Source organism: Ranitomeya imitator, chromosome 2 (genome assembly GCF_032444005.1).
Source record: "Ranitomeya imitator isolate aRanImi1 chromosome 2, aRanImi1.pri, whole genome shotgun sequence".
Lineage (NCBI taxonomy): Eukaryota > Metazoa > Chordata > Amphibia > Anura > Dendrobatidae > Ranitomeya > Ranitomeya imitator.
Window position 1 is genome coordinate 639779547 of NC_091283.1, and position 27040 is coordinate 639806586.

The window sequence follows — 27040 nt, forward strand, 5'->3', positions numbered from 1 at the left end:
ATGTGGGCTCCGGCGCTGAGCCCGCATATTTCCCCCCGATTTGACAGCTGATTTATAAAAAAATCAAAAAGTCCGGCACTAAAAATATGCTATTTGGTTTATTTAGATCAAGCAATCCCCGAGTTCATAACGTTTCGGTCCTACAATTGGACCTTCATCAAGCTAGGATTGAAAACAAAAAAGCAAAAGGATCAATATGCAAATATATGCCTTACACATGGCAGACTCATAATACATAAGTTTCCATACAACGTCGCATTAAGTAGCAATATATAATGAACAAACTATTACTGGACAGCATACTGTGTCATAAGATAATACGGAACTAGTAAAAATAGATATGCATTTACATTTATTGTAATAAGTTCAGTGTCACAGCGAACAACTGTAACGCATATGCACAACTAATTCATACAAAGCACCACGTGGGTTTTTGGAGGAAAAAGAAAAAAATTGGAAAAAGAGAAAAAATGAAGAAAAAAAAAGGAAATATATATATATATATATATTTTTTTTTTAGAAAAAAATGAATAAAAGGTGAAAAAAAAGGTGGGAACTTTTTTTTTTTTTTTTTTTTTTTTGGGGGGTGGGGGGGTGGAACGCCATAAAAATACGTATATTTGGGCCATTAAGAAGAAAACAGCTATGAGACATATAGGAGCTGTACTAAAGAGGTGATGTGCTTACCAGATTGCCATTGAAATGTGGAACACCCAAATGGCAGCGTGAAGTAATAGGAAGATTCTTTTTTTTAGAAGAGCTATAGATAGGGGACCGAGGTGTGATTATGTGCTATATTAGGGAGTGGTATCCGTTTCCGAGCATCTTCTTCACAAAGTGACGTGTATCTCATTTTTGTCAGCTGATTTAATCAGCTGTCATGTGCCTCTACCAGCTGTTAACCAGTTATATACCTCTGTCATTCTCGGACAACGGCATTTAACATGCGTCGGGTGGAAGAGTGTTACAAATTCTGCCATCAGTGCCCCTGTCATGTGATCGTGGGCACTGATGGATTGTTATGACAGCTGTGGGTCTGCAGAAGCCCCCTGTGGCTGTCATTGTGATTCTCCTGTGAACGTCGGCTCATGACCAGCATTCATAGATTATGATTTTTGCTATGCATAGCGATCGCTGCTTCAAGTCTCCAAAAGGGACTATTTGCCTCTTTCTGCCATCGGACGGGATAGTACGTCCGATGACAGAACCCCTGCTTTGAAGCAGGCTCCGGCGGTGAGCCCGCATCAAAGGCGGGACATGTCAGCTGTTTTGAACAGCTGGCATGTGCCCACAATAGGCGCGGGCGGAATTGCGATCCGCCCACGCCTATTATCTAGTCAAATGCCGCTGTCAAACTCTGACAGCTGCATTTAACAAGCGCTTCCGGACATTTGGCCAGAAATGCGCGCATCGGTGACCCCGTCACATGATCGGGGGTTATCGGTGCGTTGGCATAACAACCAGAGGTCTCCTGCAGACCTCTGTGGTTGTTGATGCCGGATTGCTATGAGCACCACCCTGTGGTCGGTGCTCATAGCAATGCTATACATACATGCTAGCCACCTTAGGGAGAGACCCAAGTTGGGCTAAATGTAGCGGGACGAAAGAGACCGAAAAGCCCTCTACTTAAAGGAAATACATAGTGGATGCTTTCCTGAAACGGAAAGTACTTGCAAGCAGCATAATACAAAGAATAGCAGGTTTACCCAGAATCCTTTGCAGTAGGCGGAGCTATGCAAACCATCTCTTTCCACCCCTGTCTGTAATTCTGCTACATATGGGCGATCTGAGCATCGCCTGTATGTAGCAGTGCCGATCGGGATATGGCAGCTTCTAGTCTGCCATGAAGCCTATTGAAGCATGCCAAAATTAAAAAAAAAATTGTTTTAAAAATATGAAAAAAATATTAACCCCTCTGTGACCTTAGACGTACTATCCCGTCGAGGTGCCCTGGGCTTATCTGACCCTGGACGGGATAGTACGTCATAGCCGATCGGCCGCGCTCACGGGGGGAGCGCGGCCGATCGCGGCCGAGTGTCAGCTGCTTATCGCAGCTGACATCCGGCACTATGTGCCAGGAGCGGTCACGGACCGCCCCCGGCACATTAACCCCTGGCACACCGCGATCAAAGATGATCGCGATGTGCCGGCGGTGCAGGGAAGCACCGCGCAGGGAGGGGGCTCCCTGCGGGCTTCCCTGAGCCCCCCGCAGCAACGCGATGTGATCGCGTTGCTGCGAGGGTCTCCTCACCTCCCTCCCTGCTCGAGCCCCGGATCCAAGATGGCCGCGGATCCGGGTCCTGCAGGGAGGGAGGTGGCTTCACAGAGCCTGCTCAGAGCAGGCACTGTGAAGGCTGCAGCGCTGCATGTCAGATCAGTGATCTGACAGAGTGCTGTGCAAACTGTCAGATCACTGATCTGTGATGTCCCCCCCTGGGACAAAGTAAAAAAGTAAAAAAAAAATTTTCCAAATGTGTAAAAAAAATAAAAAAAAATATTCCAAAATAATGAAAAAAAAAAAAATATTATTCCCATAAATACATTTCTTCATCTAAATAAAAAAAAAAACAATAAAAGTACACATATTTAGTATCGCTGCGTCCGTAACGACCCGACCTATAAAACTGTCCCACTAGTTAACCCCTTCAGTAAACACCGTAAGAAAAAAAAAAAAAAAACGAGGCAAAAAACAACGCTTTATTATCATACCGCCGAACAAAAAGTGGAATAACACGCGATCAAAAGGACAGATATAAATAACCATGGTACCGCTGAAAGCGTCATATTGTCCCGCAAAAAAAGAGCCGCCATACAGCATCATCAGCAAAAAAATAAAAAAGTTATAGTCCTGAGAATAAAGTGATGCAAAAATAATTATTTTTTCTGTAAAATAGTTTTTATCGTATAAAAGCACCAAACCATAAAAAAATGATATAAATGAGGTATCGCTGTAATCGTACTGACCCGAAGAATAAAACTGATTTATCAATTTTACCAAACGCGGAACGGTATAAACGCCTCCCCCAATAGAAATTCATGAATAGCTGGCTTTTGGTCATTCTTCCTCACAAAAATCGGAATAAAAAGCGATAAAAAAATGTCACGTGCCCAAAAATGTTTTCAATAAAAACGTCAACTCGTCCCGCAAAAAACAAGACCTCACATGACTCTGTGGACCAAAATATGGAAAAATTATAGCTCTCAAAATGTGGTATTGCAAAAAATATTTTTTGCAATAAAAAGGGTCTTTCAGTGTGTGACGGCTGCCAATCATAAAAATCCGCTAAAAAACTCGCTATAAAAGTAAATCAAACCCCCCTTCATCACCCCCTTAGTTAGGGAAAAATAAAAAAAAATGTATTTATTTCCATTTTCCCATTAGGGCTAGGGTTAGGGCTAGGGTTAGGGCTAGGGCTAGGGTTAGGGCTAGGGTTAGGGTTAGGGCTAGGGTTAGGGTTAGGGCTAGGGTTAGGGCTAGGGTTAGGGTTAGGGCTAGGGTTAGGGTTAGGGCTAGGGTTAGGGCTAGGGTTAGGGCTAGGGTTAGGGCTAGGGTTAGGGCTAGGGTTAGGGTTAGGGTTGGGGCTACAGTTAGGGTTGGGGCTAAAGTTAGGGTTAGGGTTTAGATTACATTTACAGTTGGGAATAGGGTTGGGATTAGGGTTAGGGGTGTGTCAGGGTTAGAGGTGTGGTTAGGGTTACCGTTGGAATTAGGGTTAGGGGTGTGTTTAGATTAGGGTTTCAGTTATAATTGGGGGGTTTCCACTGTTTCGGCACATCAGGGGCTCTCCAAACATGACATGGCGTCCGATCTCAATTCCAGCCAATTCTGCGTTGAAAAAGTAAAACAGTGCTCCTTCCCTTCCGAGCTCTCCTGTGTGCCCAAACAGGGGTTTACCCCAACATATGGGGTATCAGCGTACTCAGGACAAATTGGACAACAACTTTTGTGGACCAATTTCTCCTGTTACCCTTGGGAAAATACAAAACTGGGGGCTAAAAAATAATTTTTGTGGGAAAACAAAAAGATTTTTTATTTTCACGGCTCTGCGTTATAAACTGTAGTGAAACACTTGGGGGTTCAAAGTTCTCACAACACATCTAGATAAGTTCATTGAGGGGTCTAGTTTCCAATATGGGGTCACTTGTGGGGGGTTTCTACTGTTTAGGTACATTAGGGGCTCTGCAAACGCAATGTGACGCCTGCAGACCAATCCATCTAAGTCTGCATTCCAAATGATGCTCCTTCCCTTCCGAGCCCTCCCATGCGCCCAAACGGTGGTTCCCCCCCACATATCGGGTATCAGCGTACTCAGGACAAATTGGACAACAACATTTAGGGTCCAATTTCTCCTGCTAACCTTGGAAAAATACAAAACTGGGGGCTAAAATATAATTTTTGTGGAAAAAAAAATATTTTTTATTTGCATGGCTCTGCGTTATAAACTGTAGTGAAATACTTGGGGGTTCAAAGCTCTCACAACACATCAAGATGAGTTCCTTAGGGGGTCTACTTTCCAAAATGGTGTCACTTGTGGGGGGTTTCTACTGTTTAGGTACATTAGGGGCTCTGCAAACGCAATGTGACGCCTGCAGACCATTCCATCTAAGTCTGCATTCCAAATGGCGCTCCTTCCCTTCCGAACCCTCCCATGCGCCCAAACGGTGGTTCCCCCCCACATATGGGGTATCAGCGTACTCAGGACAAATTGGACAACAACTTTTGGGGTCCAATTTCTCCTGTTACCCTAGGGAAAATACAAAACTGGGGGCTAAAAAATAATTTTTGTGGGAAAAAAATTTTGTTTTATTTTTATGGCTCTGCATTATAAACTTCTGTGAAGCCCTTGGTGGGTCAAAGTGCTCACCACACATCCAGATAAGTTCCTTAGGGGGTCTACTTTCCAAAATGGTGTCACTTGTGGGGGGTTTCAATGTTTAGGCACATCAGTGGCTCTCCAAACGCAACATGGCGTCCCATCTCAATTCCTGTCAATTTTGCATTGAAAAGTCAAACGGCGCTCCTTCCCTTCCGAGCTCTCCCATGCGCCCAAACAGTGGTTTACTGCCACATATGGGGTATCAGCGTACTCGGGACAAATTGGACAACAACTGTTGAGGTCCAATTTCTTCTCTTACCCTTGGAAAAATAAAAAATTGGGGGCAAAAATATAATTTTTGTGAAAAAATATGATTTTTTATTTTTACGGTTCTGCATTATAAACTTCTGTGAAGCACTTGGTGGGTCAAAGTGCTCACCACACCTCTAGATAAGTTCCTTAGGGGGTCTACTTTCCAAAATGGTGTCACTTGTGGGGGGTTTCAATGTTTAGGCACATCAGTGGCTCTCCAAACGCAACATGGCGTCCCATCTCAATTTCTGTCAATTTTGCATTGAAAAGTCAAACTGCGCTCCTTCCCTTCCGAGCTCTCCCATGCGCCCAAACAGTGGTTTACTGCCACATATGGGGTATCAGCGTACTCAGGACAAATTGGACAACAACTTTTGAGGTCCAATTTCTTCTCTTACCCTTGGAAAAATAAAAAATTGGGGGCAAAAATATAATTTTTGTGAAAAAATATGATTTTTTATTTTTACGGTTCTGCATTATAAACTTCTGTGAAGCACTTGGTGGGTCAAAGTGCTCACCACACATCCAGATAAGTTCCTTAGGGGGTCTACTTTCCAAAATGGTGTCACTTGTGGGGGGTTTCAATGTTTAGGCACATCAGTGGCTCTCCAAACGCAACATGGCGTCCCATCTCAATTCCTGTCAATTTTGCATTGAAAAGTCAAATAGCGCTCCTTCCCTTCCGAGCTCTCCCATGCGCCCAAACAGTGGTTTACTGCCACATATGGGGTATCAGCGTACTCAGGACAAATTGGACAACTTTTTGGGTCCAATTTCTCCTGTTACCCTTGGTAAAATAAAACAAATTGGAGCTGAAGTAAATTTTTTGTGTAAAAAAGTTAAATGTTCATTTTTATTTAAACATTCCAAAAATTCCTATTAAACACCTGAAGGGTTAATAAACTTCTTGAATGTGGTTTTGAGCACCTTGAGGGGTGCAGTTTTTAGAATGGTGTCACACTTGGGCATTTTCTATCATATAGACCCCTCAAAATGACTTCAAATGAGACGTGGTCCCTAAAAAAAAATGGTGTTGTAAAAATGAGAAATTGCTGGTCAACTTTTAACCCTTATAACTCCCTAACAAAAAAAAAATTGGTTCCAAAATTATGCTGATGTAAAGGAGACATGTGGGAAATGTTACTTATTAAGTATTTTGTGTGACATATCTCTGTGATTTAATTGCATAAAAATTCAAAGTTTGAAAATTGCGAAATTTTCAAAATTTTCGCCAAATTTCCGTTTTTTTCACAAATAAACGCAGGTACTATCAAAGAAATTTTACCACTATCATGAAGTACAATATGTCACGAGAAAACAATGTCAGAATCACCAGGATCCGTTGAAGCGTTTCGGAGTTATAACCTCATAAAGGGACAGTGGTCAGAATTGTAAAAATTGGCCTGGTCATTAACGTGCAAACCACCCTTGGGGGTAAAGGGGTTAAAGTTTAAATCACCCCCCTTTCGCACCATTCAAATTAAAACAATAAAAAAAAAACTACACATATTTGGTATCACCGCATTCAGAATCACCAGATCAATAAAAAAAGGATTAACTTGATCGCTAAACGGCGTAAAAAAGTAAAGATGCCAGAATTACGTTTTTTGGACGCCACGACATTGCATTAAAATGCAATAGCGGGTGATCAAAAGATTTGCACCAAAATGGTATCAATAAAAATGTCACCTCGGCACGCAAAAAATAGGCCCTTACCTAACCCAAGATCACGATAAATGGAGACGCTACGGGTAACGGAAAATTGTGCAGTTTTTTTTTTTAGCGAAGTTTGGAATTTTTTTTCACCACTTAGATAAAAAAATAACCTAGACATGTCTGGTGTCTATGAACTCGTACTGACCTGGAGAATCATAATGGCAGGTCAGTTTTAGCATTTAGTGAACCTAGCAAAAAAAAAAACCATTATGGAATTGCCCTTTTTTTGCTTTTCCACTTGGATTTTTTCTTGTTTACAGTACACTATATGGTAAAATCAATGGTGTTGTTCAAAAGTGCAACTCATTATACAGCTATGTAGACGGAAAATAAAAAAAAAGTTATGGCTCTGGGAGAAGGGAAGGAAAAACCGAAAACGGTAAATAGCCATGCCACGAAGGGGTTACGTGTGATCCACTGTCTCCATGACAGCCATAAGCTAGAGACCAGCAGCTATCTCACATTTATGACTTATGCATTGTCTATAAAGGTCTCACATTGAAACACTCCTGTAATCTAGTGACGTCAGCTCCACAGTAATATATTGGTGCACAACAGCACATATGGGAACCATTATCGATAGGACCCTATGATTGCCGTTCACTGCTTCCAGGGAAGGAGTTTTCACGATCACACTTGTAAGAAAGGACATGGAACGCAAAGGCCAGGAAGTAATGCCGTGGAACGCATTCACAGGAAGAAAGAGGAGAATGGGCGTGGCCTTTGTGCAGCCGGAAGTTGCTGCTCCGGCTCTCTGGAAAGGTGCTGCACGGTAAGTGCTAGTGTTCAGGGCTGCAGTAGGAAGGCGCCATTCATATGTATCTGCTGGGGGAGGGGCGGCCGGCACTGACAGAAGAAGGGGGACACATTTGTGTGTAGGATGCAGTGATGAAGGGGTGATAGATAAATGAAGGGATGGGGGCTCACTAATGCCACAGCAGCCGCAGGTGGGAGGCCTCTCATTCACTGACAGCTTTCATTATTGTCATCAAGGTAGAAGACTGAGCGCTGGGCACCGATGATGGAGACCCCCTGGCTACCAGGTAGGAGTGCATGGACCCACCCCGCAGCAGGCTGCAGCCCCCTAGGTCGGTCCCTCGATTAACCCCCAATGTCTGTGTTATTTACCTGTAGGTTCTGTGCAGAGGGGGGAAGCTCTGGAGCTGGAGGGCAGGTAATGTGTCCTGGTGGGCCGGAGCTCTGCCGCTCTTATGTCCTTGTATCACTCAATCATGTTTCTCTTTGTCTCCACAGGAAGGAATACGCTGGGATAAGTCAGGAATGGAGCCGAGCATTAGGTGAGACATCGATGGGCAACTTCACATTAGTCCTTTAGGCTATGTTCAGATTAGCGTTGCGCGCCGCTGCGTCGGCGACGCAACGCACGACAAAACGCGTTTTGCGACGCGTGCGTCGTTTTTTGACGAAAATCGGACGCAAGAAAAATGCAACTTGTTGCATTTTCTTGCGTCCGACGCTAGCGTCAAAAACGACGCACGTGTCGGAAAACGCAACAAGAAAAACGCATGCGTCCCCCATGTTAAACATAGGGGCGCATGACGCGTGCGTCGCCGCTGCGTTTCCCGACGCAGCGTCGGGAAACGCTAATCTGAACGTAGCCTAACACAATCAGTCTCTGTAGCATATCTTATTGTCCTGAGCAGATCAGGCAAATCTCCTCCCCACCATATTATTATTATACATTTATATAGCGCCATTTATTCCATGGCGCTTTAAGGCTAAGTGCACACGTTGCCGAATTGCTGTGGAAATTTCTGCGGCAATTCTGTGCCTTCTGCCGCGGGTATATCGCATGCAGAATTAGCATGCATATTCCCGCAGAAAACTAGTGTTTTACAAGCATAATTAGCTTGCAGAATGCTAGCGTTTTCCAAGCGATCTGTAGCATCGTTTGGAAAACTGACCAACTTTTTACTATCGATGCAGCCTATGCCGCATCAATAGTAAAAGATAGAATGTTAAAAATAATTAAAAAAAAATAAAAAATGGTTATACTCACCTACCGCAAACAGCCGATCTCCTCCTCAGCGGCTTCTGTTCCTATAGATGGTGTGTGTGCAGGACCTTCGATGACGTCGCGGTCATGTGAGCGGTCACGCGACCAATCACAAGACTGTGACGTCATCACATGTCCTTCACACACCATCTACAGGAACGGAAGCTGCCGTGTGCAGCGCTGAGGGGCAGGAAGACACCGGGGCCATCAGAGGGTGAGTATATCACGATTTTTTTATTTTAATTCTTTTTTTAACAATTATATGGTGCCCAGTCCGTGGAGGAGAGTCTCCTCTCCTCCACCCTGGGTACCAACCGCACATGATCTGCTTACTTCCCGCATGGTGGGCATAGCCCCATGCAGGAAGTAAGCAGATTAATGCATTCCTACGTGTGCAGAATCCCCGCGATTCCGCAAATTGAATGAACATGCTGCGTTTTTTTCTGGAATGCGAATCCGCTCAGGAAAAAAATGCAGCATGTGCACAAAAAAAGCGGATTGCATTCTATTAAATAGGATGCTTAATGTGAGCGTTTTTTTCACGGTTTTATAGCGAAAAACCATGAACAAAAGGCGAAAAATCTGCTACGTTTGCACACAGCCTAAATGTGCAAAGGGGCAAATATAGACAAGCACAATAAACATGAGCAATACAAGGCACACGCAAGTACAGAAGGAGAGAGGACCCTGCCCGCGAGGGCTCACAGTCTACAGGGGATGGGGGAGGATACACTAGGTGAGGGTAGAGCTGGTCATGCGGCGGTTCAGCAGACTAAGGGTACGTGTCCACGTTCAGGATGGCTGGCGGTTTGGACGGAGCGACAAAATCGCCCCGCCCAAAGCTCCGCCCCCTTTTGGGGACGTGATGATGCCGGATGTGTTCATTGAATAAATCTATAAAAATGAGGTGCTCACTGCCCTTAGGTAAGGTGCTCAGGAGAAAAATAGTAATATCGACAGAAAAACTCCGGCACACAATTGAAGTCAATGCAATTTACTTGTGAGTTTATTAGGAAATTCCCATCACGTGGTAAATGACGTTTCCAAATAACAACGTTTCAAATAATGTTAAATCCGTTGGAGGAAAAATATATAACACCGCATACGTAGTGAGATGAAGAAAACAATGCTATGCATCAATTCACAGGTAACTATTTCAACGTTTCGGCCTGTACACATCCGGTATCATCGCACCCCACACATAGGGCCCTGTGTTATACCTTGCGGCGGCGCAGCATCGCCGCAAGGTAAACGGACATGCTGCGATCTAAAAAGACGCGCCGCATGTCCAGAATCGCAGGGCCGCCGGATGCGTGTTACCACGCATAGTGGAGACGGGATTTCATTAACCCCTTCATGACCCAGCCTATTTTGAACTTAACCCCTTTACCCCCAAGGGTGGTTTGCACGTCAATGATCAGGCCAATTTTTACAATTCTGACCACTGTCCCTTTATGAGGTTATAACTCCGAAACGCTTCAACGGATCCTGGTGATTCTGACATTGTTTTCTCGTGACATATTGTACTTCATGACAGTGGTAAAATTTCTTTGATAGTACCTGCATTTATTTGTGAAAAAAAATGGAAATTTGGCGAAAATGTTGAAAATTTCGCAATTTTCAAACTTTGAATTTTTATGCAATTAAATCACAGAGATATGTCACACAAAATACTTAATAAGTAACATTTCCCACATGTCTCCTTTACATCAGCATAATTTTGGTACCAAATTTTTTTTTTGTTAGGGAGTTATAAGGGTTAAAAGTTGACCAGCAATTTCTCATTTTTACAACACCATTTTTTTTTAGGGACCACGTCTCATTTGAAGTCATTTTGAGGGGTCTATATGATAGAAAATTCCCAAGTGTGACACCATTCTAAAAACTGCACCCCTCAAGGTGCTCAAAACCACATTCAAGAAGTTTATTAACCCTTCAGGTGTTTTAATAGGAATTTTTGGAATGTTTAAATAAAAATGAACATTTAACTTTTTTACACAAAAAATTTACTTCAGCTCCAATTTGTTTTATTTTACCAAGGGTAACAGGAGAAAATGGACCCCAAAAGTTGTTGTCCAATTTGTCCTGAGTACGCTGATTCCCCATATGTGAGGGTAAACCCCTGTTTGGGCGCATGGGAGAGCTCGGAAGGGAAGGAGCACTGTTTTACTTTTTCAACGCAGAATTGGCTGGAATTGAGATCGGACGCCATGTCGTGTTTGGAGAGACCCTGATGTGCCGAAACAGTGGAAACCCCCCAATTATAACTGAAACCCTAATCTAAACACACCCCTAACCCTAATTCCAACGGTAACCCTAACCACACCCCTAACCCTAATCCAAACCCTATTCCCAACTGTAAATGTAATCTAAACCCTAACCCTAACTTTAGCCCCAACCCTAACTGTAGCCCCAACCCTAACCCTAGCCCTAATCCTAACCCTAGCCCTAACCCTAGCCCTAACCCTAACCCTAGCCCTAATGGGAAAATGGAAATAAATACATTTTTTTTATTTTTCCCTAACTAAGGGGGTGATGAAGGGGGGTTTGATTTACTTTTATAGCGGATTTTTATGATTGGCAGCCGTCACACACTGAAAGACCCTTTTTATTGCAAAAAATATTTTTTGCAATACCACATTTTGAGAGCTATAATTTTTTCCATATTTTGGTCCACAGAGTCATGTGAGGTCTTGTTTTTTGTGGGACGAGTTGACGTTTTTATTGAAAACATTTTCGGGCACGTGACATTTTTTGATCGCTTTTTATTCCGATTTTTGTGAGGAAGAATGACCAAAAACCAGCTATTCATGAATTTCTATTGGGGGAGGCGTTTATACCGTTCCGCGTTTGGTAAAATTGATAAATCAGTTTTATTCTTCGGGTCAGTACGATTACAGCGATACCTCATTTATATCATTTTTTTATGTTTTGACGCTTTTATACGATAAAAACTATTTTACAGAAAAAATAATTATTTTTGCATCGCTTTATTCTCAGGACTAGGGTTGAGCGAAACGGGTCGTTCATTTTCAAAAGTCGCCGACTTTTGGCAAAGTCGGGTTTCATGAAACCCGATCCGACCCCTGTGCGGGGTCGGCCATGCGGTACGCGACTTTCGCGCCAAAGTCGCGTTTCAATGACGCGAAAAGCGCCATTTCTCAGCCAATGAAGGTAAACGCAGAGTGTGGGCAGCGTGATGACATAGGTTCTGGTCCCCACCATCTTAGAGAAGGGCATTGCAGTGATTGGCTTGCTGTCTGCGGCGTCACAGGGGCTATAAAGGGGCGTTCCCGCCGACCGCCATGTTACTGCTGCTGATCTGAGCTTAGGGAGAGGTTGCTGCCGCTTCGTCAGAAGCAGGGATAGCGTTAGGCAGGGTCCATTAACCACCAAACCGCTTGTGCTGTAGCGATTTCCACTGCCCAACACCACCTTCGGTGTGCAGGGACAGTGGAAGCTACATTTTTTTTTTTTTTTTCCCTCAGCGCTGTAGCTCATTGGGCTGCCCTAGAAGGCTCCCTGATAGCTGCATTGCTGTGTGTACGCCGCTGTGCAAACCAACTGCTTTTTTCAAAGCACAAATCCTCTTGTTCCTTCCTTTCTGCACAGCTATCTTTTTGGTTTGTACACACTTTTTATTTAATTTGTGCATCAGTCCACTCCTTATTGCTGCCTGCCATACCTGGCTGAGATTACTGCAGGGAGATGGTAATTGAAGGACACTCCCTGTTTTTTTTTTTTTTTTTTGTGGGAGATTAAGATTGACATTTCTGCTAGAGTGCCATCCCTGTCTGTGTCATCTCTCACTCAGTGGGCCATAGAAAGCCTATTTATTTTTTTGCTTGATTTGGGTTATAAAATCTACCTGAAAAAATCACTACATCAATCAGTGGGAGAAAAATATTGGCCTCAGGGCTTGTGTGCCACTCCTGACTCCTGTGTGCATCATCACTCACTCAGTGGGCCATAGAAAGCCTATTTATTTTTTTGCTTGATTTTGGTTCTAAAATCTACCTGAAAAAATCACTACATCAATCAGTGGGAGAAAAATATTGGCATCAGGGCTTGTGTGCCACTCCTGACTCCTGTGTGCATCATCACTCACTCAGTGGGCCATAGAAAGCCCATTTTTTTTTTTTGCTTTATTTGGGTTCTAAATTCTACCTGAAAAAATCAATAAATCAATCAGTGGGAGATTAATATTGGCCTTTGGGCTTGTGTGCCAGTCCTAAGCGTGCCATCTCTCTCTCTCAGATAGTGGGCCATAGAAAGCCTATTTATTTATTTTTTTTAATGGGTTTATAAATTTTCCCTGGAAAAAAAAAAAAAGTGGGAGATTAATATTGGCCTCTGGGCTTGTGTGCCAGTCCTGAGCGTGCCATCTCTCTCACAAATAGTGGGCCATAGAAAGCCTATTTATTTTTTATTTTTTTGGTTTTATAAATTCTCCCTTAAAAAAAAAAGGGAGATTAATATTGGCCTTTGGGCTTGTGTGCCAGTCCTAAGCGTGCCATCTCTCTCTGTCTCTCAGATAGTGGGCCATAGAAAGCCTATTTATTATTTTTTTTATTGGGTTTATAAATTTTCCCTGGAACAAAAAAAAAAAAGTGGGAGATAAATATTGGCCTCTGGGCTTGTGTGCCACTCCTGACTCCTGTGTGCGTCATCTCTCACTCAGTGGGCCATAGAAAGCCTTTTTTTGTTTTATTTGTTTTCTAAATTCTCCCTGAAAAAATCATTTTATTTTATTTGGTTTCTAAATTCTTCCTGAAAAAATCATTTTATTCTATTATTTTTTTTTCCTAAAGTCTCCCTGAAAAAAAAAAAAAAATCAAATCAGTGGGAGATTAATATTTACATTTGTGCTTCAGTGACAGTCCTGCGTGTGTGGCATCTCTCTCATTTGTTGCCACCAACAACAGAGTGTGTAACATTGTGCCTGATTTTCGTTGTGGTCTCACTCACCTGTAAAGGGGTAGCTAAATCATACTGAAGTTATAGCTCACCGTGTAATTTGTGTGACAGCAACAAATACCGTTAGTTTGTTTACGTTTTTAAAACAATGAGGAAGTATGGTGGAAGAGGTCATGGCCGGGGGCGTTCATTGTCAGCTGGTAATGAGGGTAGTGGTAGTGGTGGAGCATCAGCTGGTCGTGGGAAAAAAAATATTGCACCTAAGTCTGGAGCTGTGGAGCCAGGTTCGTCGTCTGGCTACACAAGGCCTCGAACGCTCCCTTTTCTGGGAGTAGGAAAACCGCTTTTAAAGCCGGAGCAGCAAGAGCAAGTTTTGGCTTATCTTGCTGACTCAGCCTCTAGCTCTTTTGCCTCCTCTCGTGAAACTGGTAAATGTCAAAGCAGCGCGTCGTTAGTGGATGTTCACGGTCAGGGACAAGTCGCTTCCTTGTCCTCTTCAGCAAAAACAACAACAGAGAAGAATGCAGCAGGCGACACAACGGGTTACTCCATGGAGCTCTTTACACATACCGTCCCTGGCTTAGAAAGTGAAGCAGTTAACAGTCCATGCCCATTACAAGTTGAATCTGACATGGAGTGCACTGATGCACAGCCACAGCCAGACTACTATGCTGGTCCTTTGACTCAGACCACAACATTGCCCTCGCAGGGTGCTGATCAAGAATCAGACCCTGATGAGACTATGTTGCCCCATCACGAACGCTATACCACCGACTGACACGGTGACACAGACGAAGTTGCACACGAGCTACAAGAAGAGGTAATAGATGACCCAGTTCTTGACCCCGATTGGCAGCCATTGGGGGAACAGGGTGCAGGCGGCAGCAGTTCTGAAGTGGAGGAGGAGGGGCCGCAGCAGGCATCAACATCGCAACAGGTTCCATCTGCCAGGCCCGTATCTTGCCCAAAGCGCGTGGCAAAGCCAAAACCTGTTGGAGGACAGCGTGGCCATCCGGTTAAAGCTCAGTCTGCAATGCCTGAAAAGGTATCCGATGCTAGAAAGAGTGCAGTCTGGCATTTTTTTAAACAACATCCAATTGATCAGCGCAAAGTCATCTGTCAAAAATGTTCAACTACCTTAAGCAGAGGACAGAATCTGAAAAGTCTCAATACAAGTTGCATGCATAGACATTTAACCACCATGCATTTGCAAGCCTGGACTAACTACCAAACGTCCCTTAAGGTTGTAGCACCCTCGGCCAATGAAGCTAGTCAGCAACGCAACATCCCTTCCGGCAGTGTAGGGCCACCATTTTCCGCACCACCTGCAGTATCTGTGCAGGTTTCTTTGCCAGGCCAAAGCAGTCAGGGTCAGGGAATCACCAGTTTCGTAGTAGGAAACACTGCATCTAGGGCACCGGTGGCAACAATACCATCTCCCACCGTCTCTCAGTCTGCCATGTCCACCGGCACCCCCGCTAGTTCCACGATCTCCAGCTCTCCAGTCCAGCTCACCCTACATGAGACTATGGTTAGAAAAAGGAAGTACTTAGCCTCGCATCCGCGTACACAGGGTTTGAACGCACACATAGCTAGACTAATCTTGTTAGAGATGATGCCCTACCGGTTAGTTGAAAGCGAAGCTTTCAAAGCCCTGATGGACTACGCTGTACCACGCTACGAACTACCCAGTCGACACTTTTTTTCCAGAAAAGCCATCCCAGCCCTCCACCAGCATGTTAAAGAGCGCATCGTCCATGCACTCAGGCAATCTGTGAGCACAAAGGTGCACCTGACAACAGATGCATGGACCAGTAGGCATGGCCAGGGACGTTACGTGTCCATCACGGCACACTGGGTAAATGTGGTGGATGCAGGGTCCACAGGGGACAGCAAGTTTGGGACAGTTCTGCCTAGCCCACGGTCTAGGAAACAATTGGCTGTAGCCGTTCGCACCCCCTCCTCCTCCTCTTCGTCCTCCTGCAGAAGCGAGAGCTCGTCCACAGACCGCAGTCGCACAACCACTCCATCCGCAGCTGCCACTGTTGCACACCAGGTCTCCCATTATGGGGCAGCTACTGGCAAACGTCAGCAGGCTGTATTGGCTATGAAGTGTTTGGGCGACAACAGACACACCGCGGAAGTTCTGTCCGAGTTCTTGCAGAAAGAAACGCAGTCGTGGCTGGGCACTGTAGATCTTGAGGCAGGCAAGGTAGTGAGTGATAACGGAAGGAATTTCATGGCTGCCATCTCCCTTTCCCAACTGAAACACATTCCTTGCCTGGCTCTCACCTTAAACCTGGTGGTGCAGTGCTTCCTGAAAAGTTATCCGGGGTTATCCGACCTGCTCCTCAAAGTGCGTGGACTTTGCTCACATATCCGCCGTTCGCCCGTACATTCCAGCCGTATGCAGACCTATCAGCGTTCTTTGAACCTTCCCCAGCATCGCCTAATCATAGACGTTGCAACAAGGTGGAACTCAACACTGCACATGCTTCAGAGACTGTGTGAACAGAGGCGGGCTGTTATGTTTTTGTGGGAGGATACACATACACGGGCAGGCAGTAGGATGGCAGACATGGAGTTGTCAGGTGTGCAGTGGTCGAAGATTCAAGACATGTGCCAAGTCCTTCAGTGTTTTGAGGAATGCACACGGCTGGTTAGTGCAGACAACGCCATAATAAGCATGAGCATCCCCCTAATGCGTCTGCTGATGCAAAGTTTGACGCACATAAAGGATCAGGCGTCTGCAGCTGAGGAAGAGGAAAGCCTTGATGACAGTCAGCCATTGTCTGGCCAGGGCAGTGTACAGGACGAGGTAGCGGGCGAAGAGGAGGACGAGGAGGATGATGGGGATGATTATATTTTTAATGAGGAAGCTTTTCCGGGGCCACTGGAAATTGGTGGCGCGGCAAGGCCGGGTTCTGGTTTTTTGAGGGACACAAGTGACGTGGATTTGCCTGAAACTGCCCCTCAACCAAGCACAACCGCAGATTTGAGAACTGGAACTTTGGCCCACATGGCGGATTATGCCTTACGTATCCTCAAAAGGGACACACGCATAACTAAAATGATGAACGATGACGATTACTGGTTGGCCTGCCTCCTTGATCCTCGCTATAAAGGCAAATTGCAAAATATAATGCCACATGAGAACTTGGAACTAATATTAGCAACCAAACAATCAACTCTTGTTGACCGTTTGCTTCTGGCATTCCCTGCACACAGCGCCCGTGATCGTTCTCACACGAGCTGCAGGGGCCAGCACACCAGAGGAGTTAGAGGGGCAGAAATCAGAAGTGGCGTTGGCCAGAGGGGTTTTCTGACCAGGTTGTGGAGTGATTTTGCTATGACCGCAGACAGGACAGGTACTGCAGCATCAATTCAAAGTGACAGGAGACAACATTTGTCCAGTATGGTTACAAACTATTTTTCATCCCTTATCGATGTTCTCCCTCAACCGTCATTCCCATTTGATTACTGGGCATCAAAATTAGACACCTGGCCAGAATTGGCAGAATATGCATTGCAGGAGCTTGCTTGCCCGGCAGCTAGTGTCCTATCAGAAAGAGTATTCAGTGCTGCAGGTTCAATACTAACAGAAAAAAGGACTCGTCTGGCTACCCAAAATGTAGATGATCTAACCTTCATTAAAATGAACCACAACTGGATTTCGAAATCTTTTGCCCCACCTTGCCCGGCTGACACCTAGCTTTCCTATGAAAAGGTCTTGCCTGTGGACTATTCTGAATGCCTTTTCCAATCTCGTAATTTTCTGCACCTGATTGTCCAGCATACGACATGTTTACACCTCACTAAATGGCCAAACTCCCCACACGGGGCCGTGGTATCGACACTTGGCGACAGCACCCGTGAGAGTGCAGTTTGTCTGAAGAGGTGGGTGAGCCCGCTTTTGGTCGACGGCACTGCCACTGGGTCCCTCCTAGTACAATAAAGTGTCTCTGGCGGTGGTGGTGCGCACCCAACGTCAGACACACCGTTGTAATATGAGGGGCCCTGGGCCTGTACCGCCGGCCACAAGACAGTTTCCCCCCACCCCAGCTCAAACAGTGCTCTACCACTTGCAAAATTATCTCACAGCTCCACCAATGTTTAGTCTATGCGCTGACATCCTTCAATGCCTGCCACTGACAATACCATTGTATTGACATTTTTGTTATGTTAGGCCTTCGATGCCTGTCTGTGGTCACTCCTTCCACTAGGCCTCCACTGACCACACCACTGCTGCCCGTGTACCCCTGTAACCAATTTAAAATTGCCTACAGCCATGTGTTATTATTTTAGGCCTTCGATGCCTGTCTGCGGTGACTCCTTCCACTAGGCCTCCACTGACCACACCACTGCTGCCCGTGTACCCCTGGAACCAATTTAATATTGCCTACAGCCATGTGTTATTATTTTAGGCCTTCGATGCCTGTCTGCGGTGGCTCCTTCCACTAGGCCTCCACTGACCACACCATTGCTGCCCGTGTACCCCTGTAACCAATTTAAAATTGCCTACAGCCATGTGTTATTATTTTAGGCCTTCGATGCCTGTCTGCGGTGACTCCTTCCACTAGGCCTCCACTGACCACACCACTGCTGCCCGTGTACCCCTGGAACCAATTTAAAATTGCCTACAGCCATGTGTTATTATTTTAGGCCTTCGATGCCTGTCTGCGGTCACTCCTTCCACTAGGCCTCCACTGACCACACCACTGCTGCCCGTGTACCCCTGGAACCAACATCAGAAAATATAAAAATAAGTATTTTGCTTATAAAAAAGAAAATACTGGAGAGATATCAAATGCAGACATTTTAACATTAAAAACAAACACATACAACAAAAATCTGGTACAGTACTAAAAATGGCCACCAGCTACAATAACTTTCTCCTGCAAGTAGTTAACTGAAAGGTTTTTTCAATTTTAAACACAGATATGGCATCCACCGAGTGTTGTCCTGTCGCGTCTTCTTTATATTATTGCCAAGAAGATGCAAAACAATGAAAATAATAAAATCATTATTTACCAAAAAAATAGAGTAAGTCAAAACCACATTGCAAATAAACATTCATTACAAATAAAGAAGCAGGGCGCGTCCGAGGGTGAGTATATACCTAATAAGAATATAATCACCCTCGGACGCGCCCTGCTTCTTTCCGACAGCCTTCCTTCCTAAGAATCAGCCCTTCCGTGGTGTAGAGAGAGGGTTTGTTACACTCCAAGGTGTTCCCCAGGTTGCCTTTCCTGAGCTTCGATCTTCCGGCTCTCGTTTAGTAGTTGTTGGAAACTACGCTGCATTGGGCCTACAAATTGGGTATGGGGTGTAGAGAGATGGTGTGTTCCACTCCAAGGTGTTCTCCAGGTTGCCTTTCCTGAGCTTCGATCTTCCGGCTCTCGTTTAGTAGTTGTTGGAAACTACGCTGCATTAGGCCTACAAATTGGGTATGGGGTGTAGAGAGATGGTGTGTTCCACTGTAGAGAGATGGTGTGTTCCACTCCAAGGTGTTCCCCAGGTTTCCTCGCCAATGCTTCGATCATCATGCTCTCGTTTAGTAGTTGTTGGAAACTACGCTGCATTAGACCTACAAATTGGGTATGGGGTGTAGAGAGATGGTGTGTTCCACTCCAAGGTGTTCTCCAGGTTGCCTTTCCTGAACTTCTATCTTCAGGCTCTCATTAAATTGTGGTTAAACGGAACAACTGCATTTGGCGTACTAGTTGGGTTGGGGCATACTATCGGTTTCTGCCACTCCTTGCTGTTCTCCTCCACTGAACAAAGCTGTGCCGCCTGTTTACTACTGTTGCCAATTTTGAACTGCATTTCGACTACTTACTGATTTGGGCCTACTCTCTGTGTCAGCCTCTCATTCCAGTTGTCCTCCACTGCAATGCCCCCTGATTAGTCCTGTGTTACCAATTTTGAACTGCATTTAGCCCACTTTATTCTTTGGGCCTATATCTGTGTTTCCTCCTCATCCTGCCCATTGCCCAGCCAGTGATAGATGAGTCTGCTGGTACATTGACCCATAACGCAACATTTCCCATGCACGCTACACTGCAAGATTGTGACCCTGCTGAAAGTCAGGTCCCCCTTCCCGCATACCATACCACCTTACACGGGGACAAACAGGAAGGTGCAGATGAAAGTGCAGGTTCCTTCATCAGGTGGGGGGAGGAATACTAGTTGGCGACGTCACTGGCACAGGGCCTCTCATGGTACGCAAAAGTGTTGCTGCCGGTGGGAGGCGCCCCCGCCGTGCAAACACACCGCTGTACTTTGAGGGGCCCTGTGCCAATGCCAACGAGTGGGCCCCCCCTGCTTGCTCAGGTTCACAGCACTTGCAAAGTTGAAATGCTTACCTCTCCCTGCTCCACTGCCGTGACGTGGTCCAGATTTCCTGGGCCCACTAATTAGTTGAACCAGCCCTACCCACCACAACTTTAGCCAAATGACCCCCAATTTCAAATGCCTTCCAATTATTATAAGGTAAATTACGCTTGATAAGCTTCATTAAGAAGAATGGATGGTTTTGACATTAAAATGGGCACTCTAGGTGTTTTCCTGGCCCCCACTCACTGCCGACTATGCTGCCCCATTGACTTGCATTGGGTTTCGTGTTTCGGTCGATCCCGACTTTACGTCATAATCGGCCGATTTCACTCGACCCGACTTTTGAGATAGTCGGGTTTCGCGAAACCCGGCTCGACTCTAAAAAGGTCAAGGTCGCTCAACTCTACTCAGGACTATAACTTTTTTATTTTTTTGCTGATGATGCTGTATGGCGGCTCGTTTTTTGCGGGACAATATGACGCTTTCAGCGGTACCATGGTTATTTATATCTGTCCTTTTGATCGCGTGTTATTCCACTTTTTGTTCGGCGGTATGATAATATAGCGTTGTTTTTTGCCTCGTTTTTTTTTTTTTTTCTTACGGTGTTTACTGAAGGGGTTAACTAGTGGGACAGTTTTATAGGTCGGGTCGTTACGGACGCGGCGATACTAAATATGTGTACTTTTATTGTTTTTTTTTTTTTTTATTTAGATGAAGAAATGTATTTATGGGAATAATATATATTTTTTTTTTTTCATTATTTTGGAATATTTTTTTTTTATTTTTTTTTACACATTTGGAAAAATTTTTTTTTACTTTTTTACTTTGTCCCAGGGGGGGACATCACAGATCAGTGATCTGACAGTTTGCACAGCACTCTGTCAGATCACTGATCTGACATGCAGCGCTGCAGCCTTCACAGTGCCTGCTCTGAGCAGGCTCTGTGAAGCCACCTCCCTCCCTGCAGGACCCGGATCCGCGGCCATCTTGGATCCGGGGCTGGAGGAAGCAGGGAGGGAGGTGAGACCCTCGCAGCAACGCGATCACATCGCGTTGCTCCGGGGGTCTCAGGGAAGCCCGCAGGGAGCATCTTTGATCGCGGTGTGCCAGGGGTTAATGTGACGGGGGCGGTCCGTGACCCCTCCTGGCACATAGTGCCGGATGTCAGCTGCGATAAGCAGCTGACATTCGGCCGCGCTCCCCCCGTGAGCGCGGCCGATCGGCTATGACGTACTATCCCGTACAGGGTCAGATAAGCCCAGGGCACCTCGACGGGATAGTACGTCTAAGGTCACAGAGGGGTTAATGACCTGGCCGTTTTTTGCAATTCTGACCAGTGTCCCTTTATGAGGTAATAACTCGGGAACGCTTCAACGAATCCTAGCGGTTCTGAGATTGTTTTTTCATGACATATTGGGGTTCATGTTAGTGGTAAATTTAGGTCAATAATTTTTGCGTTTATTTGTGAAAAATATTGAAATTTGGCTAAAATTTTGAAAATTTCGCAATTTTCAAATTTTGAATTTGTATCCTGTTAAATGAGAGAGTTATGTGACACAAAATAGTTAATAAATAACATGTCCCACATGTCTACTTTACATCAGCACAATTTTGGAACCAAATTTTTTCTTTTTTTGCTAGGAAGTTATAAGGGTTAAAATTTGACCAGCGATTTCTCATTTTTACAACGAAATTTACAAAACCATTTTTTAGGGACCACCTCACATTTGAAGTCAGTTTGAGGGGTCTATATGGCTGAAAATACCCTAAAGTGACACAAATTCTAAAAACTGCACCCCTCAAGGTACTCAAAGCCACATTCAAGAAGTTTATTAACCCTTCAGGTGCTTCACAGCAGCAGAAGCAACATGGAAGGAAAAAATGAACATTTAACTTTTTAGTCACAAAAATGATGTTTTAGCAACTTTTTTTTTTATTTTCCCAAGGGTAAAAAGAGAAACTGGACCCCAAAAGTTATTGTACAATTTGTCCTGAGTACACCGATACCCCATATGTGGGGGGGAACCACTGTTTGGGCGCACGACAGGGCTTGGAAGGGAAGGAGCACCATTTGACTTTTTCAATGAAAAATTGGCACTAATCTTTAGCGGACACCATGTCGCGTTTGGAGAGCCCCTGTGTGCCTAAACATTGGAGCTCCCCCACAAGTGACCCCATTTTGGAAACTAGACCCCCCCCAAGGAGCTTATCTAGATGCATAGTGAGCACTTTGAACCCCCAGGTGCTTCACAAATTGATTAGTAAAAATGAAAAAGTACTTTTTTTTCACAAAAAACTTTTTTAGCCTCAATTTGTTCATTTCCACATGGGCAACAGGATTAAATGGATCCTAAAATTTATTGGGCAATTTCTCCTGAGTACACTGATACTTCACATGTGGGGGTAAACCACTGTTTGGCTACACGGCAGGGCTCGGAAGGGAAGGAACGCCATTTGACTTTTTGAATGAAAAATTAGCTCCAATCATTAGCGGACACCATGTCGCGTTTGGAGAGACCCTGGGTGCCTAAACATTGGAACTCCCCCACTTGTGACCCCATTTTGGAAACTAGAATTTCCATGGAACTTATCTAGATGTGCGGTGACCACTTTAAACCCTCAAGTGCTTCACAGAAGTTTATAACGCAGAGCTGTGAAAATAAAAAATAATTTTTTTATCCTCAAAAATTATTTTTTAGCACGCAATTTTTTTTATTTTCACAAGAGTAACAGGAGAAATTGGACCTGAAAAGTTGTTGTCCAGTTTGTCCTGAGTACGCTGATACCCCATATGTGGGGGGGAACCACTGCTTGGGCACACGTCGGGGCTCGGAAGGGAAGTAGTGACTTTTGAAATGCAGACTTTGATGGAATGGTCTGCGGGCGTCACGTTGCTTTTGCAGAGCCCCTGATGTGCCTAAACAGTAGAAACCCCCCACAGGTGACCCCATTTTGGAAACTAGACCCCCAAAGAACTTATCTAGATATGTGGTGAGCACTAAGTGCTTCACAGAAGTTTACAATGCAGAGCCGTGAAAATAAAAAATCATTTTTCTTTCCTCAAAAATGATGTTTTAGCAAGCAATTTTTTATTTTCACAAGAGTAACAGGAGAAATTGGACCCAATAATTGTTGCCCAGTTTGTCTTGAGTATGCTGGCACCCCATATGTGGGGTTAAACCACTGTTTGGGTGCACGTCGGGGCTCGGAAGGGAGGGAGCACCATTTGACTTTTGAATGAAAAATTAGCTCCAAACAGTGGAAACCCCTCAATTCTAACTCCAACACTAACCCCAACACACCCCTAACCCTAATTCCAACTCTAGCCATAACCCTAACCACAACCCTAACCCCAACACACCCCTAACCATAACCCCAACCACAGCCTAATCTTAACCCTATTTCCAACCCTAGCCCTAATTCCAACCCTAACTATAATTCCAACCCTAAGGCTATGTGCCCACGTTGCGGATTCGTGTGAGATTTTTCCGCATCATTTTTGAAAAATCTGCAGGTAAAAGGCACTGCGTTTTACCTGCGGATTTCACCGGCGGATTCCTATTGAGGAACAGGTGTAAAACACTGCGGAATCCGCACAAAGAATTGACATGCTGCGGAAAATACAACACAGCGTTTCCGCGCGGTATTTTCCGCACCATGGGCACAGCGGATTTGGTTTTCCATAGGTTTACAAGGTACTGTAAACCTGATGGAAAACTGCTACGAATCCGCAGCGGCCAATCCGCTGTGGATCCGCGGCCAATCCGCACCGTGTGCACATAGCCTAATTCTAACCCTAACCCTAGTTCTAACCCTAATTCTAGCCCTAACCGTAACCCTAGTGGGGCAAAAAAAAAAAAATTTCTTTATTTTATTATTGTCCCTACCTATGGGGGTGATAAAGGGAAGGGGGTTATTTATTATTACTATTATTTTTTTTTTATTTTGATCGCTGTGATATGTTCTATCACAGCGATCAAAATGTGCTTGTAACAAATCAGCCGGCAGATTCGACGGGCGCACTATGCATGCGCCCGCCATTTTGGAAGATGGCGGCGCCCATGGAACAGACGGCCAGACACCGGGAGGGACACCAGAGGTCGGTAAGTATGGGGGGGGGGAATCGGACATGGGGGGAGGGGAGCGGACAGCGGGAGGGAGATCGGACTGCGGAGGGAGCGGAAAGGAGGACTTAGGGGATCGGAGGACAGCAAATGACAGGATGGAGGGGAGGAGATCGTGGCGGAGGGCAGATCGCGATCTCCAGCCATGGCTGATGCTATTGCAGCATCGGCCATGGCTGGATTGTAATATTTCACCAGTTTTCATTGGTGAAATATTACTATCGCTCTGTTTGAAAGTGAAACGTCACTTTCAACAGCCAATCAGCGATTGTAGCCACGTGGGGGGGGGGGTGAAGCCTCCCCCCCCCCCTGGGCTCAAGTACAACTCCCCCTGTCCCTGCAGGTCGGGTGAAATTAGAGTTAACCTTTTCACCCGATCTGCAGGAGCGCGATCCGACCATGACGCATATGCTGCGTCACAGGTCGACTGGCACAGGTTTTCATGACGCATACGCTGCGTCAAAGGTCGGGAAGGGGTTAAATGCTGTAACATCTGGACGCTGCGTGTTTGACGCTGCGTCTCTATGCAGCGTCAAACACGCAGCGTTTCCTGAATGTGGAAACATACCCAAAGTATCACTGCAAAGGTTCTTTTTGAAGGTTTCCGTGGTAGGCGAGAGTCTGATGTGTTGGGGTAGATTTCCAGAGTATAGGGGAAGCACGGGAGAAGTCTTGTATGCGGTTGCGGGAAGAAGAAATAAGAGGGGAGTAGAGAAGGAGATCTTGAGAGGATCGAAGGTTGCATGTGGGTTAGTACCAGGAGACCATGTTACAGATGTATGGAGGAGACAGGTTGTGGATGGCTTTGTAGTTCATAGTTAGTGTTTTGAACTGGAGCCTCTGGACAATAGGAAGCCAGTGAAGGGCTTGGCAGAGAGGAGAGATTGGGGAGCAGGGCGGAGTGGCCATCTGGCAATTCTGGCAAATGCCAGCCAGAAGGGCCTGTTTGATCATGGGCTGCCTTGTCTGCTACGTTGTTAACAGAATCAGTGTTCTCAAGATACCCACACTGTTAAGAGTTGTGATGGAGCACAAAATCGCTGACTCCCATCACTTCTTCCTTTCCTCCATCCAGGGTAATATTAGTAATATATCCCATCTGGTTCATGGGGACGGGGCAACATGGGCCTGTGTGATTTCAAATGCCAAGACCGAATTTCAGCCCCAGTCCGTACCTGATGGGGAGACAGGTGGATTAGTCAGGCAGCAGATTGTAGGATGGATTGGAGCAGTGCTAGAGGGGAGGCCAGAGAGTAGGAGGTTGCAGTAATCGAGGCGGGAGATAAGGGGGTGCACTAGTGGTTTCATGGTCAAGGAATGCACGGATCCGGGAAATATATTTTTGAGTTTGAGTCAGCAGGAGGAGGCAAGGGCTTGGATATGAGGCTTGAAAGAGAGGGCAGAGTCGAGGATCACCCCGAGGCACCGAGCATGCGGGACTGGGGAAAGTGAGCAGCCATTGACCTTGATGAATAGGTTTGGTGGAGGGGTAGAGTGAGAAGGGGGAAAGATGATCAATCCTGTTTTGACCATGTTCAGTTTTAGAAAGCGAGCAGAAAAGAAAGCTGATATAGCAGACAGACATTGTGGGATTTCGGTCAGTAAAGAGGTGAGGTCAGGTCCGGATAGGTAGATCTGCATGTCATCGGCGTAGAGATGATACTGCAAACCATGGGATTCTGTGAGCTGTCCCAGGCCGAAGGTGTAGATGGAGAAGAGTAGGGGTCCTAGGACTGAGCCTTGGGGAACACCGACAGACAGGGGGCAAGGTGAGGAGGTGGTGTGGGAGACACTGAATGTCCGGTCAGTTAGATATGACGAGATCAAGGATAGGGCCAAATCTGTGATGCCAAGAGATGAGAGTCTGTAGCAGGAGGGAATGGTCGACAGTGTAGAAGGCAGAAGACAGGTCCAGAAGGAGGACAGAGTAGTGTCGCTTGCTCTTGGTGGTTAGTAGGTCATTGGTGACTTTAAGGCAGTTTCAGTTGAGTGATGCGGTCGGAAGCCAGATTGTAACTGGTCAAAGAGGGAGCAGGAGGAGAGGTGAGAGGACAGTTCAAGATGGACATGCTGTTCCAGTAGTTTTGGCATAAGGGAGAAGAGATATCGGACGATAGCTAGAAACATAGGATGGGTCGAGGGAGGGCTTTTTGAGGATGGGTGTGATCTTGGCATGCTTGAAGGATGAGAGGAAGACACCAGTTGTGAGTGAGAGGGTGAAGAGGTGTGTTAGGGTTGGGATGAAGACTGGGGCAAGGTTAGGGATGAGGTGGGACGGGAGTGGGTCAAGTGGTGATGTGTGATCTTGGTGGAGAAGCTGGTTTTAGAGGAACAGGGTTGAGCAGCTAAGAGGGACATTGGGGGCTGCGGGCCAAAGCTTTCTCTGATCGTATCAATCTTCTGCTTAAAGAAAGAGGCAAAGTCTTCAGCAGAAATGAGAGGAGAGGGGGGAGGTGCTGGGGGACGGATTAGAGAATTGAAAGTGTTGTAAAGCTGTTTAGGGTTGTGAGATAGGGAGGATATGAGGGATGAGAAGTAGGTTTGTTTTGCGGCAGTGAGTGTGGACTTGAAGCTGGGGAGGGACTGCTTGTATGCGATGAAGTGCTTGGCAGAGCGAGATCGCTTCCATCTCCACTCAGCGACCCTAGAAGCCCGTCTGTTTTTTGGTCAGGCTGGTCAGCCAGGGCCACTTGTTGATTGTACGAGTTTTGTGCTGCTGTTATTGTGGTGTTATAAAAAGTGGCAGCAACATCTGTGTCATGAAGGGAAGCTATGTCTGTAAGATGGATAAGGGTCTCAGA

General features: G+C 45.6%; 1 protein-coding gene across 1 annotated transcript in view; it reads left to right on the top strand.

Annotated features, from left to right (window-relative positions):
• Nucleotides 1-7843: 7843 nt before the first annotated feature.
• The window catches only part of LOC138665351 (zinc finger protein 585A-like), a 91769-nt gene continuing 72572 nt past the window's right edge, over nt 7844-27040 (top strand). The window contains exons 1-3 of the mRNA XM_069752750.1: nt 7844-7888; nt 7980-8019; nt 8100-8143. The gene's annotated coding sequence lies outside the window, so the exon portion shown is untranslated. The remainder of the gene's footprint in view (nt 7889-7979; nt 8020-8099; nt 8144-27040) is intronic.